This window comes from Ochotona princeps, chromosome 5, assembly GCF_030435755.1.
Source record: "Ochotona princeps isolate mOchPri1 chromosome 5, mOchPri1.hap1, whole genome shotgun sequence".
NCBI classification, from domain to species: domain Eukaryota; kingdom Metazoa; phylum Chordata; class Mammalia; order Lagomorpha; family Ochotonidae; genus Ochotona; species Ochotona princeps.
In genome coordinates this window covers 76,223,478-76,239,655 of record NC_080836.1, presented here as the reverse complement: position 1 = coordinate 76,239,655, position 16,178 = coordinate 76,223,478, and the positions used below count along the sequence as shown (strand labels likewise).

The 16,178-nt window shown below is 46.9% G+C and overlaps 1 protein-coding gene across 8 annotated transcripts in view; it reads right to left on the bottom strand.

Annotated features, from left to right (window-relative positions):
- The window catches only part of CFLAR (CASP8 and FADD like apoptosis regulator), a 43,059-nt gene extending 30,071 nt beyond the window's left edge, over window positions 1-12,988 (bottom strand). The window contains exons 1-2 of one of the 8 annotated variants that reach the window (XR_009245487.1): window positions 12,082-12,276; window positions 9,325-9,375 (exon numbers count right to left, since the gene is read on the bottom strand). The gene's annotated coding sequence lies outside the window, so the exon portion shown is untranslated. Of the gene's footprint in view, window positions 1-9,324; window positions 9,537-12,081; window positions 12,277-12,772 lie in introns of those variants that run through there. The other 7 variants (XM_058664814.1, XM_058664818.1, XM_058664813.1 and 4 more) reach the window with 7 other exon arrangements.
- Window positions 12,989-16,178: the final 3,190 nt, after the last annotated feature.

The following is a 16,178-nucleotide window of genomic DNA, read 5'->3' as shown; positions in this document are numbered from 1 at the left end:
AAAAACAAGAATGATCCTAGTAAAAGATGCTGTAGACTTTAATTTAAATTACTGAAAAGTTATTGCTAGGGACCTAGAGAAACAGACAGCTACACTACATTCGTGAAAAAGAGATTCAAAATAACAAGACTTGTGAGTTTCTGGGGGGAAAAAAAACTGATGTGTGGATTAAAAACAAAAGACTTAATTTACCAGACAGCAATTTACAAATGGCCTAACTGATTATAAAAAAGAAAACTATAAGAAAGAAAAACTTGGGGCCCGGCGCGATAGCGTAGCGGTTAAAGTCCTCGCCTTGAATGCACCGGGATCCCATATGGGAGCCGGTTCTAGTCCCGGCAGCTCTACTTCCCATCCAGCTCCCTGCTTGTGGCCTGGGGAAGCAGTCGAGGACGGCACAAAGCCCTTGGGACCCTGCACCCGCGTGGGAGACCCAGAAAGAAGTTCCTGGCTCCTGGCTCCGGATTGGCTCAGCACCAGCCGTTGTGGTCACTTGGGAGTGAATCATTGGACGGAAGATCTTCCTCTCTGTCTCTCCTGCTCTGTGTATATCTGACTTTACAATAAAAATGAATAAATCTTTAAAAATGTAATGAAAAAGAAAAACTCAAAGCAAATACTGTATTTACCAATAACATGTTAGAATCATTCCCTTAAAAAATAAAACATGAAACAAAGGTACAGGTGCTTGTCTTCCCTCTTCTACAATGCGTGGACGGATAGAGCCAGCACAGGGAAGCAAAGAAAACCAAGTGGAGATCAAGTGCTGAAATCAAAACCGTATTCTCCCAAATATACGGGAGCTAAGACTTTAAAAGCAAAGAAAAAATAAATGTCTGTGCAGCTGCAAGTACAATTTTGTAATATTTTGTTTTATACCTTTGTCAAATCAAGGGTTAAGAATGTTATGCATCGGTTAAGAATGTTACTGATCTTGAATCACTTTAAATTTCACTTATGAATTATTTTTCCATTTATTGTTTCTAGCCATTGTCTGTATTCCCACTAAAATAAGATCTTTTATTTTTGACTTGGTAAGCTTCTTATTTGGTGAAATATTATGCCTTTTTACTGTAACGCACTTTTAGAACATTAAATTTGAAAAGAAAAAAAAGACAAGAAGAGGGTAGAAAAAGGAGGCGGGGTGGGAGGGAGAAAGGAAATATGCTCTTGGAATTTAATCTATAAATCACATTGAATCTGTTAGAGAATAATTAAAAATTAAAATAAAATAGAAAAAAGGGATTTTCCTACACTAGAGAACAAAGTGTATTGACAGACAAGATTTTCTACCGAGCACACCCAAGAGTGTATTGACAAACAAGTGATAAAAGGCTGAAGTTTGACACATGATCAAAAAATAAAAGTCAGCTATATTTCTATATATTATCAATAGGAAGGCAAGAAATATGCATTTCAAAACAATACTATTCACAATAGCACTAAAATCAATAAAGTATATAGAATTAAGCTAGCAAAAGATGATTAGGACATTCCAAGAAGAAATTCACACAAATCTATTTAAGGAAGATTTTAGCAATATCTAGTAAAGTTGAAAACATACATTATTCCATGACATAAAAATTTTGTTGCTAAGAAAAAACTTGCCAACAGATTTATGAAACATGTCCAAAATGTTCCTCCTAGCAGTAGATGCTACAGCCAAAAAAAGTGTGAGCCAGAGGGGTGGGTGTTGTTTATGGCACAGGGGGTTAAGTGACGGCTTGCACTCCTGGCATCCTGCACCAGAGCACCAGTACCAGTCCCCACTGCTCCACCTCCAATCCAGGTCCCTGCTAACGTGCCTGGGAATGCGGCAAAAGAGAGCTCAAGCACTTGGGTCCCTGCCGTTCACGTGGGAGTCCACAGTGGAGTTCCAGGCCCACTCTTTGGGCCTCTCTTCACTCCTCACCTCCCATGATAGGTTCCACCTTCTTTGCACTCACATCTTGGCCCAGGACCCATCCCCTTCCTCAGCAACACCCACTCCACACACTGAGCCTCAAGCAAACCTCAACAAGAAGTCCTTTACCAGATCTCTGCACCTTGCCTGAGTTATCCTCTTCCCTTTACCTGCCCGGCAAAGGCCTTCTGGGCTCTCACTGCAGGTGGGACATCTCCCACACTGCCTGAGCAGGAACCACCATGTTCTACCACTGAATTGCATGCAAACCTCTTGGAAAGCACCAAACACACCTCCCAACACCCTGCCTCAACCCTAACAAGTAACAGTGAAACTGTTGTAGGGTACGAGAGAGATCATGCCAGACAGGTCTAGAATGTATTAAGGAGTCTTTTATTAACCAAGCTTGGTGATAACAGGGCCCACCAGAAATGAGCAAATGACAAGTCCATGTGGCAATCTAGCCTGAATCAAAACCGTAAAAGGAACAGTCATTGCTGTGAAGTCCATTCCATTAAACCGAAGACCTAAGTTCCAGCTTCCGCAGCAATAAGTTATCTGAGAGACATGCAGCAAACAACGTGGACACAGCACAAAGCTGCAAACACCCACCTTTTCCTGGCTTCTCTGTCCATATTCCATTACTGCTAAACCTCATCTCTCCTGGAACTCTTGAAAGTCCACAAATTAGAAATACAAAGCATCTCAGCATTAGCATCTTCACTGACTCACCCAAGCAGTGAACAGAGGGTGAGGAATACACACTCACAAGGACCATGTTCAGGGGTTACCTCTCCTCTTGGGTCCACGCAAGCCTGCTGGAATCTTGGCCACACTTTCAAGTGGTGGCACAAGCATTGCCCACCCATTTCTTAATTGGTTAAGAGACCACCAATGAGGCATGTTTTACCTGTAGGTTCCTGACCAATAAGGACATGTCAGGGAATGCTTAAAATCCCAAGACCCTCCCATAAGCCTTGGGTGTCTCTTCTTCTCTCCTTTCAAGAGGCAATACACCTTCAGGCTCTCTCTTGGGAGGTGCTTCCCTTCCCTCTTCTTTCCAAGTTCACCTGGTCACTTTGAAAATAAAACTGTTCTAGACCCGGTGGCATGGCCTAGCGGCTAAAGTCCTCACCTTGAACGCCCTGGGATCCCATATGGGCGCCGGTTCTAATCCCGGCAGCTCCACTTCCCATCCAGCTCCCTGCCTGTGGACTGGGAAAGCAGTGGAGGACGGCCCAAAACCTTGGGACCCTGCACCCACATGGGAGACCTGGAGGAGGTTCCAGGTTCCCAGCTTCAGATCGGCTCAGCACCAGCCGTTGCGGCTCACTTGGGGAGTGAATCATCGGACGGAAGATCTTCCTCTCTGTCTCTCCTCCTCTCTATACATCTGACTTTGTACTAAAAAATAAAATAAATCATTAAAAAAAAAAAAACTGTTCTGTCTGTAACCTGGTCCTGGCTTTTTATTCTTGTATTAAGCTGAGGAAAGAACCTACCAAGCTTTTCTGGTAACACTCAGAATCTGGCCGCTGGAAGCCAGAGAGCAAGCAGGTCGTGGGGAGGCAGAGTGCAAGAGCGACCAAGCACGTGACCAAGACGGCAAGCCCCTATCATGTGCCTTTAAGGGGCTTGTGAGGGTTATGCAACAACACAATACTGCCCCCTCAGTCCCAGGTGATGACAGGTGAGCGTCACAGGTGGGTAGAAAGGATTATGTGGGTGAGAGAGGCGTGGCTTCCAAGCTTGTGACCCTGAACTGGCTGCCTAAGACCACAACAAAACATGGTTTATGTCAGCCAGCTTTCTCGACTTTCCTCACAAAATGTCAATTTTGCCTCGAAAGCCTCTGGTATCCAAAGCACTTGGTGTTCCCTGTAATCTCCACTTCAGCCACCAAACACACACTGAACATTCCATTCTTAGTATTGCTCTCCACCAGGAGCAGTCACCTCCACTGAGCCACAGCATGAAAACAAATGTGACTTTCTTGCAACACCACCAACTGGGACAGCAGTGGAGAAAAGCCTGTCTTACAAGCTGTAGAAAGTATACACAAACCTGAACTATTACCAGACCTGGGAAGCCCCAGGCAGCGAAGTTAGGGTGTAGTGGGTTAAGCTGCCGCCTGTGATGTTGGTATCCCATAAGGGAACCAGTTTAACTCTCAGCTGCTCCATTTTTGATCCAGCTCCCTGCCTATGAGCCAGGGAAGTCAGTAGGGGGATGGCCTAAGTGACATGGGAGACCCAGATGGACTTCCAGGCTCCTGGTTTCAGTCTGGCATAGCCTTGGCCATTAAGGTCATTGGGAGAGGAAGCCAGCACTTTGGAGTTCGCGCGTGCTCCCTTGCTCTCTCTCTCTCTCACTTTCTGTCTGTGACACTACCTTTCAAACAGTAAGTAAATCTATATATTTTTTTAATTTTTTAAGGTTTATTTATTTTTTAATTGGAAAGTCAGATATACAAAGAGGAGGAAAGACAGTGAGGAAGATCTTCCATCCAGTGGTTCACTCCCCAAGTGGCTGCAATGGCCAGAACTGAACCAATCTGAAGCCAGGAGACAGCAGCCTCTTCCAGGTCTCCCATGTGGGTGCAGGGTCCCAAGGTTTTGGGCCGTCCTTGACTGCTTTCCCAGGCCACAAGCAAGGAGGTAGATGGGAAGTGGGGCTGCCAGGGTTAGAACTGGCATCCATATGGGATCCTGGGCCCAATTGTTTTTTAAAAAACAAATATATTTGCGTTCACTATGAACAATACCGACCCATCTTTCACCTCAATTTGTGTGTCAACCTGCAGATACTGGCTGAATGTGCAGCAATTGGATCACCTAATATAATGTATAATAAATGTCTCTTTCCTCCTTCATCCTCCTTCATCCTAAACCTAAAATTGCATGATATGCCATTCTAGTCCTCTCAAATATTTAAAATGAAGATATAAAATAAGAGAATCTAATGTGGGTCTTCATTTCTGTAATGATTCAGATACAAACTCAGCATCATATAGAAGACTCTAGGCAATAATAACTGAGGCCAAAGCATAAATATAACCCAGTTTACATTGCTATTGCTATGGTTAATAAAATATGTTTCAGCAGTGGCTAAAAATATGCATTAAAAATATTTGGCTTCCCAAGTAACACATTTTTATGAATTTTTTTAAAGATTTGTTTTATTCTATGGGCCCAGCGGCGTGGCCTAGCGGCTAAAGTCCTCGCCTTGAAGCCCCGGGATCCCATATGGGCGCCGGTTCTAATCCCGGCAGCTCCACTTCCCATCCAGCTCCCTGCCTGTGGCCTGGGAAAGCACTCAAGGACGGCCCAATGCATTGGGACACTGCACCCGCGTGGGAGACCTGGAGGAGGTTCCAGGTTCCCGGCTTCAGATCGGCGCGCACTGGCCGTTGCGGCTCACTTGGGGAGTGAATCATCGGATGGAAGATCTTCCTCTCTGTCTCTCCTCCTCTCTGTATATCTGACTTTGTAATAAAATAAATAAATCTTTAACAAACAAACAAAAAAAAGATTTGTTTTATTCTATGTCCTATGTCAGCCAGGGGATTCTGGGGAGATTTCATCGAGCTTGGAATGGCAAGATTGGCAGCAATGCAGAAGTGTTAAAGATCAAAACCACTTGAGCAGGACCCTCGGAGCATGCCCCACATCGGGGACCCGGGATGGGTGGGAGGCTGGGTGGGGCTTCTTCTTTTATCTCTCCCCTTACCCCAAATACATACATACATACACTCATACATACATAAAATGTGGAAACAATGGTCTTACCCACTTTCCTGTAGCTCTTGACCCTTTGTGCCCTAATCAATTATGTAAAGATTATCAAAATAAAATAATTGCAAATTAATTAATTAAATATTTGTTTTATTCATTTAAAAGACAATGTTAGAGAGAGACAGAAATGGGGAAGGGGACAGAAAGAAAGAAAGATCTTGCATGGACCGGTTCACTCCCCAAATGGCCACAGTGGGGCTAGGAGCCAGGAGCTCCTATCACACGAGTGCAGGGCACTTGGACCACCTTCTGCTGCTTCCCCAGGAAACTGGATTGGAAGTACAGCAGCCAGGACTCAACCCAGTACCCACCCACAGAGGATACAGGCCAAGATTCAACCCAGTAGTCACCCACAGGGGATACAGGCCAGGACTCAACCCAGTACCCACCCACAGGGGATACAGGCCAGGACTCAACCCAGTACCCACCCACAGAGGATACAGGCCAAGATTCAACCCAGTACCCACCCACAGAGGATACAGGCCAGGACTCAACCCAGTACCCACCCACAGGGGATACAGGCCAGGACTCAACCCAGTACCCACCCACAGGGGATACAGGCCAGGACTCAACCCAGTACCCACCCACAGAGGATACAGGCCAAGATTCAACCCAGTAGTCACCCACAGGGGATACAGGCCAGGACTCAACCCAGTACCCACCCACAGGGGATACAGGCCAGGACTCAACCCAGTACCCACCCACAGGGGATATAGGCCAGGACTCAACCCAGTACCCACCCACAGAGGATACAGGCCAGGACTCAACCCAGTACCCGCCCACAGGGGATACAGGCACCACAGGCAGCAGCTTCACCAGCAACACCACAGCACCTAATTTTGATAAACAGCTTATCTTCCATGAACTGCTGCTGTGAGCACTCTTCACCAAGATAAAATCGTAGACAAACATGAGACATCCGCAGAGCTCATCAATTTACCAAGTTTTAAATTTCCATGGCAAGAAAAACAGCAGCAGGTCAAGCTGCCCCAGTTCAACGAATAGTTCAAATCGTCGTGCGTCAGCAAAGCTGGAGCTTAAGGACCAGATCTTAGTTTAAGCTTGGCTCATCCACATTTTTTCTAGGTATTTAAATCATGTGGTATCAACTTCAGCTACATACCCTCAGATAACTGTGATCAGGAACAGGAGCATTTCTTCATCTCAATATTCAGATTGAACCTGCGCAGTGGCCTAGCCACTAAAAGACCTCACTTTACACGCACTGGGATCCCATATGGATGCTGGTTCTAATCCCCGCAGCCCCACTTTCCATCCAGCTCCCTGCTTGTGGCCTGGGAAAGCAGTCAAGGACGGCTCAAAACCTTGGGACTCTTCATCCACGTGGGAACCCAGAAGAAGCTCCTGGCTCTTGGCTTCGAATCAGGGCAGCTCCAGCCATTGCGGCTACTTGGGGAGTGAATCATCGGATGGAAGATCTTCCTCTCTGTCTCTCCTCCTTTCTGTATATCTGCCTTTCCAATGAAAATAAATAATCTTAAAAAAAAATAAAAAGGATTCTGATCAAAGTAATAAAATGTGGCTCAAGAAACATCCTATCTATCTAAGGAAATAGTTCAATATCAGTTAAGCAACGTTTTAAAAAACTCATTTAACAGATATTCTGTGAAATGTATCAAGACAAAACTGATTCAAACTGACCACTGGAACCTCGCAATTCATTTTCTCTGTTTATACAATGGACCCTACCATAGCCAAAGGGTCAAGTCCTTCAGAAGATAGCTTTGTTGAAAAATCATAATACGTGAATAACCATGGAGATAAAAGCTTTTAAAATGATTTTAATGGCTTTTTTTCTGATTCTAGATACAACTTCCTATTTGCTATGGAAAAATGCAGACCAGTAGAAAACAATTTCTTTCTCCAATTACTTTGCCACTCCTGGACCTGTTTACCTGCTACCTGTTTCTGGTCCCTTACCTGGTTTCTCCTTCCAGTCCCTTGCTTCCTGGGGCCTACCTATGTTAGGTACATAGGATGTTAAAAGGATACACTGATTCCCATTGAGGTTAAATCATACCCAACTGGGTTATAAATATCTTAGATCAATAGCAGCTGACATACATTCTTTGGCTTAAGGGGGTAAAGCTTTGTGCTATATATATTCTCTGTGTTCTACCACAAGATTTTTATTAGTAACTTTTTAAAAAGATTTTTATTTACTTTTATTGTAAAGTCAGATATACAGATAGGAGAAGAGACAGAGAGGAAGATCTTCCATCCGATGATTCACTCCCAAAGTAGCCGCAATGGCTGAAGCTGCGCTGATCGGAAGCCAGGAGCCAGGAGCCTCTTTCAGGTCTCCCACGAGGGTGCAGGATCCCAAAGCTTTTGGCAGTCCTCGACTACTTTCCCAGGCCACAAGCAGGGAGTTGGATGGGAAGCTGGGCTGCGGGGATTAGAACTGGCATCCATATGGGATTCCAGCCACTAGGCCACTGCGCCGGACCCAGGAATTTTTTTTTTAATTCAACTCTGAACTTCGTCTCAGTCATTGTCGCAGAGAACGTGGTTCTCTCAGCAGATGTTATTCCAGCAAGAGGTTTGTCTCGTGCCTATTTTATGGTGAAAACTGTTGGCTTTGAAACTACTTCTGAGGGGCCAGCACTGTGGCACAACACATTAAGTCACTACCTGTGATACAAGCACACATTCCAGTCCCATCTGCTCCACTTCCAATTCAGTCCTCTGCCAATAGGCCTGGAAAGTGATGTAAGACAGCCCACGTCCTTGGGCTACCTGCCGCCCACAAGGGAGACCCAGGTGCAATTCCAGGCTGCTGGCCTCTGACTGATCCAGCTCCGGCTAGAGCAGCTATTTGGGGAGTAAACCGGCAGATGAAAGATTCTCTCTCTGTAACTCTGCCATTCAAACATGTACAATTTAATAAACAAAGAAATAAATCTTGGAACAAGTAGCTAGGAGAGGATTTTTTAATTTCATTGAAAAACTGAAGTGTATTGATAAATGGTGACAGATTCGTTTCTCCAATGAAAAGTTCACTGCAAAGATAGAAGCCATCTCGAATCCGCCGATGAACATGGTACCCAACCAGCGGAGTTTAATTCTTTCCTGGGTATTCAATAACTAAAGACCACAACTCAGAATGGCTCATAAAAGGAAAATCATGAAGAAGCTGTTTGCTTTGGCCCAAAAGTTAAATGACCAAATAGAGACCATCAAAAAAGCACAAACATAGAAAACAAGGGACTAAAGGTGGGAGAAGAAGCCATTTTACCTAGGAAGAATGCACATTTCATATGTGCATGAGGTCAAAGAATCACTCCTCTAAGCCAAAAATGGATGAAGCAGAAAAAAACAGAGAGGGCCCCTGGACAAGCAGATGAATGAAACACAATGAGCACATGCATTCTCAAAGTGAGTGGTTACTACAAAAATAAATCTCTCTGTAGAAATATTGATGTCAGAGGGGGAGTAAGTTACAGGTGGGAGCAGCAGTCAGCTCAGCCACCAACTGGGATGTCCACATCCTATGCTGGGTACCTGGGCTGGAGTCCCAGCCTTGCTCCTGATTCCAGCTTCCTGCTAAAGCCCACTGAAGAGGCAGCAGGTGATGGCCGAAGCACTTGGTTCCCAGCCACCTACCTGGGAGACCTGGCCTGACTTCCCAGCCCTCTGGGGCATTTGAGGAGTGACCTAGGAGATGAAAGAGAAGTCCATTCATCAACTTCTCTCTCCCTCTGCTTCTGAAACAAAGTTTAATATAAAAGAACAAACAAGACATATTGGTAGAACACACACAGGTTCTGAAACACAGTTCGTGGAAGGGAGCAAACTACATTTGAGTGCACAAATGTAGAGGGAAAAAAACAGTAAAGTATTGCTTATCTCTAGGGATTGAACTAAAAATTGGCTGGGAGGGATTGCTGTGTTTACCCTTGCATGAGTCTGAGTCCAGGTAATTCTAATAAAAACAATCACAAAATGCAGTGTTAAACCGGCCCTGTCAAACAGCCACTGAGCACGTAGGCCAATGCAGAGAAGGGTGGATCTGGGCTGGGCAGGTGACTTGGCCTGGGCTCCCTTGGCAGCACTGTGGGGCTTCAAAGACACGAACCAACTTTGGATCTACCTCTGCTCCCTCAGTCCCAGACTTAGCCCTGGCCCTGAGGAGCTCAGCTGACGCTGGTAGGATTATACTTCCAGCTAAGAACACCGGTTTAATTAATCTTTGGGGCTCACTATAATAGAAACAGAGAGACTTCCATCCCAGGGCTCCTCCCTGGAGTTCCTTCCTGGGATTTACAAAAGAAACAAGAGTCGCAGTACCTGGAGTGCCCAGGGGGTTCCAAGGAGGGGCAAACAACGGGAGATTTAATCCTATCTGCCCAGGTAGTGGAAGGCAGCACAGACCTCCGGGAAAGGGTGGGAAGCAGGGGGCGGAGGGCGGGGTGGGGGAGTTCTACCCGGAGAACTGGGGCTGAAGGTGAGAGAGGACATTTACTCACACCGGAGCCGCCGCCGGTTCTTCCGGCCGGATCGTGGGGCAGGACGACTCCCACCCTCGCCGGACACTCTGGCAACCAGGGCTGAGGCAAACCAGCATACCGGAAACGGTTCTGACCAAAACAGAAACTAGGAAGAGGCTTTGCATGCTGCAACTTGCTGCCTCCGGAGGCTGGGTCCAGAAACCTCTGCCTGCTTGTGAAGCCACGTACTCCTCCTCCGCGCAGCCCCACCGGGTGACGCGGCTGCCCCAGAAGAGGCGCCCAGGTCTGGCCAAACTAGGCTCCCCGATTCCCACGCCCTGGCGTAGGAGACCCACGTGGCCGTGCGCGTGCGTCTCTCGGTGCCCAAGTTCCCCTTGTGTAGTCAGGGGACTTAGGTGGCGCTCAGGGAAGCTCCATTGTAAAATACAGGCCACCCAGACAGTGCGTGTCACAGACTGGCCAACTTACTTCCTTTTCGGGTTCCTTAAGGCGTTCTGCCGAAGTTAAAAAAAAAAAAAAAAAAAAAAAAAAACAAGTTCCCCTTGCTTTCCAGGCCGGGTCTGCCAGACTTTCAACCAGCAGGTGGATTCACCGGGAAAGCTTTTGAGACGAGAGCTCAAAGGTCGGCTGCGAACAAAAACGGAAAGCACACACGCGTTCAGGAAAAGCGCATAGAACCCATAACCCCGAACGCTGTAAATAAAGCAAGTACAACCAAAACATGCGGCAGGAACATTCAAAAATCCCCTTTTGAATGGCTGCTTTTTCCTTTTTTAATCTTGCACTTGAGCCAAGAAATTTGTTCCACGGAACTGTTTGGTAAGATGGTCTCGGGGAACCATCAGAGGAGGGGGGAATACTAAAAGTTCCATTCCTCTCCTCTGCGACCTGTTTTCTAAAGCACACCAAGCATGCCAGCGCCAGGGTGGCGGGGAGCCGGGGTTGGACCCCAGCGAAGCAAGCGACTCAGGCCACGGTGCATAGCTGCTCAGGGTGCAGTTGTCAGCAAGGCCTGGGAGGGCGTCCTGGTCCTTGAGGTTCATTAGCCTGCGAAAGTCAGCTGCCTTTGTTCTACTGCAACACAGGAGAAGGACACATTCTCAACGAGTAAAAATAACAGCGGGTGAGTGCCCTGTGCCGGCGTCTCAGGTAAACCTGGGTCGGAGACGGGCAGCCAAGAACATCTTGAAACCACATTGCATTTCTTTGTCCTTTTGACGGAGGATGGAAAAGAGGAGGGGGCAAGGGGAGTGGCAAGGCTTTGAAAACTTCTTACCAAATATCCCCAACTTCCCCATAAATTGGCAAAGTCCACAGGAAACTCTCTGGGAAAAACCCTGTCGCAAAACAACAGGACTCTGGCTGGGGTCAGGGGAAAGGTAAGAGCCTGCATTCCTTTTCACTTCTGCAAGGAACCCTGGTGCAAGAACTCCAACAGTCCACCCCAGGGGCAGATCAAGGCTCGGGGTCACCCCAAACTAATCCCGCATAGGATTCGTCTCATCTCCCTCGCAGCCCCCCAGCCCTCCAGCGTCTGGGAATCAGGGCTGGGGGCGGGGGCTACGGCCCGGGCGTTCCGCCCAGCCTGGTGCCTAAGGGGCAAACCAGAGATAAGGAATCCTCTGGGTTGCACAACCTTGCGGCAGGCCCACCCCTGCCCAGCTGCCCGCCCCACACCGCCCGGCAGGGAACCTGTCTCCGGAGACCTGCCTGCTTGCCAGGGACCAGACGCCCCAGAAGACCTAGCAAGATGGAGTCCAGGAAAGTGAAACTTTGTAGGCAGTTGAGGGGGGAGTTGGCAAGGGTGATCCGCTGTGCCTCCCTGCCCACTTGTGCACTGTGGCCTAGGCTGGCCCTCCCAAAGTCTCACCCTTGTCTGAGGCGGGGTTCAGGTGCAGAGACCCCCACTCACCGGCCCCGGAGTCCCTGCTGGGCGCTGGCTCTGTCAGCAAGGCTGCCGCCCCAGCTTCCTGTTGACAAACCGTTGACTGGCTGGGTGGTGCCGATCCAAGCCAGTCAAGGGCTTAGTGCCCAAGGGCGAAGACAAAAGCTTTTATCTACTTTTCAGCGTTTTCTTGGGATTTTTTTTTATTTTGAGAAATACTTAATTTTTCTCCAACGTTTACACTTGAAAAAAAAAAATAGAGCTTAGCTGCCAAGACAGAGCTGGAAAGCTGACCCCAGGTAAAAACTATCTGAAAATAAATTCAGAGGCCGGACCCAGCGCGATAGCCTAGCGGCTAAAGTCCTCACCTTGCACGCGCTGGAATCCCATAGGCACACCGATTCTAATCCCAGCAGCCCCGCTTCCCATCCAGCTCCATGCTTGTGGCCTGGGAAACAGTGGAAGACTGCCCAAAGCCTTGGGACCCTGCACCTGTGTGGGAGACTTGGAAGAGGCTCCAGGCTCCTGGCTTCAGATCGACTCAGCTCCTGCCTCTGCTGCCGGTTGTATCTGTGTCTTCTCCTTTCTCTCTCTCTCTCTCTCTCTCTCTCTCTCTCTCTATATATATATATATATATATATATATATATATATATCTGACTTTGCAACAAAAAATAAGCAAATAGCTAAAAAGTAGTAAATAAATAAACGCACATACCTGGAAAAGGTCCCGAGGACCAACAAAAAACGTCAGTTCAGAAAAATCCTTATCAAAAAAGGCCATGGGGGAAATGCCAGAGTCAAGTGAGCTTTTATAGCAACAGCTCTCCCTCTCCCAGCTCTGCTCAGAAACCCCAGACTCTGCAGTCACGGCACAGAATTTCACAGCTTCCCAGTCCGGAGCAGGATCTCAGGGTTCTCACCCTCCTCTGGCGCTGGAGAAATCGGGATCCCTTCTTCCCATCCAGCCCCCAGCTCATTCTGAAACACAGAGCCTCGGGCTAGGGATTCGGCAGCGCTGACATTCCTGGGGTTCTGACCAACCCCTCCTGCACTCCCCAGAGGACATCCAACACTGGCCCCTTCTTCACCCCAGTAGAGAAGTGACCCGGGAAGATGCTAGGGTTCCCTTCTCTCCTTCCCCGCCCTTCCCCACAGGCAGTGCATAAAATAGGTCCTAATCTCTTCCCAGAGGAAATGACTTCTCTCGAAAAATTAACCAAGGGAAGTTCAAGCCCAACTGGCTCCACTTACGAAAATCCTGGAGGTGGTGGAGAAGCCGGTTCCAAACACATTCAAAACAACGTTGGCCCTGCTTCTCTTTGAATTCCACATCTGTGCAGTGACGCAGACAGGGGCTGAAAATATTCGGGGAATGTATCCACGTTTGTGCTGGATGTGTAGACTTTCTTTGTTGTCATGATCCCCTAAATAACACAGTGTAGGCATCGCATCCATAACAGGCACATCATATTAGCTATACTATGCAATTCTAGTTGTAAGCAGTCTGGAAATGATGTAAACCATGTATACATAGGCTGGATATTCGATGCCATTTAACAAAGCAGTTTGGTCATATGCAGATTATAATATCCACAGGGAGTCAGGGAACCAATTCGCTATGCATGTCTCAGGCAGGACTGTAGAGCATGAAGTATAGACTGGTTAGTTTGAAGGAAAAAAAAAGTAGAGATTAAGACAGCTGAGAACAGGGGCTGCCTTGTGGTGCAGCACATTAGCCCACTTCTCACCCAGCTTCATACTGTGACTTGGGAAAGCAATAGATAATAACCCAAGTACATGGGCCCCTGCCACTGTATGGGAGACACAGTCATTTGGGAGCAAACCAACAGATGGAAGAACTCTATCTCATCTTTCTCTTTGTGTCTGTGGCTTTGCCTTACAAATAAATAATATAGATTTTTTTTTAAGATAGTTCAGGGGAATGCTTCTTGGGTAAGAAAAAAATAAATTATTCCTTCAAAGGAGTCAAAATTCAGTGTGATTTATTTATATGGTGATTTCCATCCAGGGACTGTTGACAATAGAAGAGTCAGCCAACAGTTAGTGGAGTTTTACAACCGGAGGTAGATCAGGGAACCAAGAGAAGAGAGCTAGTTGGAAAACATACCTACCCCAGGGGGACAGCTTAAGAAATGAATAGGGCCTGGTGCGATGGCCTAGTGGTCAAAGTCCTCCACTTGCACGCGCCAGGATCCCATATGAGCTCTGGTTCTAATCCCGGCGGCCCCAGCTTCCCCTCCAGCTCCCTGCTTGTGGCCTGGGAAAGCAGTTGAGCACGGCCCAAAGCCTTGGGACCCTGCAACCACATAGGAGACCCAGAAGAGTCCCTGGCTCCTGGCTTTGGAATGTCTCTGCTCCAGCTGTTGTGGCAGCTTGGGGAGTAAAACATCAGACGGAAGATCCTCCTCTCCTCCTCTCCTCCTCTCTGTATATCTGCCTTTTCGGTAAAAATAAATAAATCTTTAAAAAAAAAAAAAAAGAAATGAATACACGTATGGTGGTGGGGCTGTGTAGTGATTTCAACCAAGTAATTCAGTCAGTCAGTAAACAAGCAAAAACAGGTGTTCCTTGACTTATGATGGAGTTTTGCCTTAAAAAAAAAAAAAAAAAAAAACAGCAAAAGTTGAAAATATCAGTAGTCAGAATGATCTAATTTACCAACCATAACTTCTCAGCTACCAACCAGCTTTAGCCCACAACAGTCATGAGCAATTGCTGGATCCCTTTATTTATTTATCTATTTTTTTTTTTAAGATTTATTTATTTTCATTGGAAAGGCGGATATACAGAGAGGAGGAGAGACACAGAGGAAGATCTTCTGTCCGATGGTTCACTCCCCAGGTGACAGCAACAGCTGTACCTGAGCTGATCCAAAGCCAGGAGCCTCCTCCGGGTCTCCCACGCGGGTACAGGGTCCCAAAGATTTGAGCTGTCCTCAGCTGCTTTCCCAGTCCACAAGCTGGGAGCTGGATGGGAAGCAGGGCTGCCGGGATTAGAACCGGCGCCCATATGGGATCCCGGCATGCAAGGCGAGGACTTTAACCGCTAGGCTATCACGCCAGGCCCAATCCCTTTAAATGTATTTCTAGATTCCCTGTTTGGCTTAGTTCCCTGACCACATGACCAGAAAGCAGCATTCTGGAAGCATAAAGGCATAGTTGGGGTCTACCTCTTTATTTATGAGAACATTATCTTCTAACGCAGTTCTGCATGCTGTCACATTCTAAATGGGTTTTTCTGGCTCAGGTACCTAGATCTTCTCATCAGTTTTATCCATAACACCCAGAAAGCCTCAGTGATTCTAAGGCTGCCAGAACTCAACTATTAGTACGTATTAAGTAGTTCCATGGTGTCTAGGGAACTGAAAATGGAACAGGAAAATCCATATGGCAATTCTGCAGAGTACTTGGCTTTCATCTTGACAGTGATAAGGTGCTCTACACCAGAAGAGAGCTTTTAAATTGCTTTTAAATTGACACTACTGAATCAAGTTTCCACACATACAAGCTTCTGCCCTTTCTCTTTGATATGGCTTTGACAGAACAAAGGAGGAGGTGGTACAGCCTGGAACTCTTGCTTGGCCTTTAAAGCGATTTCCAAAGCCATGTTCAGCTTCTTCCTGAGGCTCACTGGGTCGGGGGAGGACTGCAGGCTCCGTTGGACTATTTGAGGGACTCCATTAAATATTGTGCTCTGCTGCCAACTCCATAGTTGCATTCCTGCATTGTAAATCTTCCAGTGATACTGTTCTGGGCGTCTCCCCAGAGCCAAAAAGGAATCACTGATTCCCCGTTTCTGCCTGGTGCTAGGGCGATAGCTGCACACACTGGTCCAACAGACTGTACGCCCTGCATAGCTCACCATCCAGGAAGTTACAGGGAAGCACTCTGCAGAAAGAGCTCCACACATGTGTGGTCTGGCATACACACACAACCAACTAAATTGCTGTTGACTAATGCGTTAAAACTTACACCAATCTTTTTTGTTGTTTTTGCTTTTGTTTTCTTTTGTCTTGTTTTTGATGCTCCACTTGTCCCATGTTTGGCTAACAGAGCCTCTTCCAGTTGGCTTTAGTGCAATGATGCATCCTAATTCTGTGA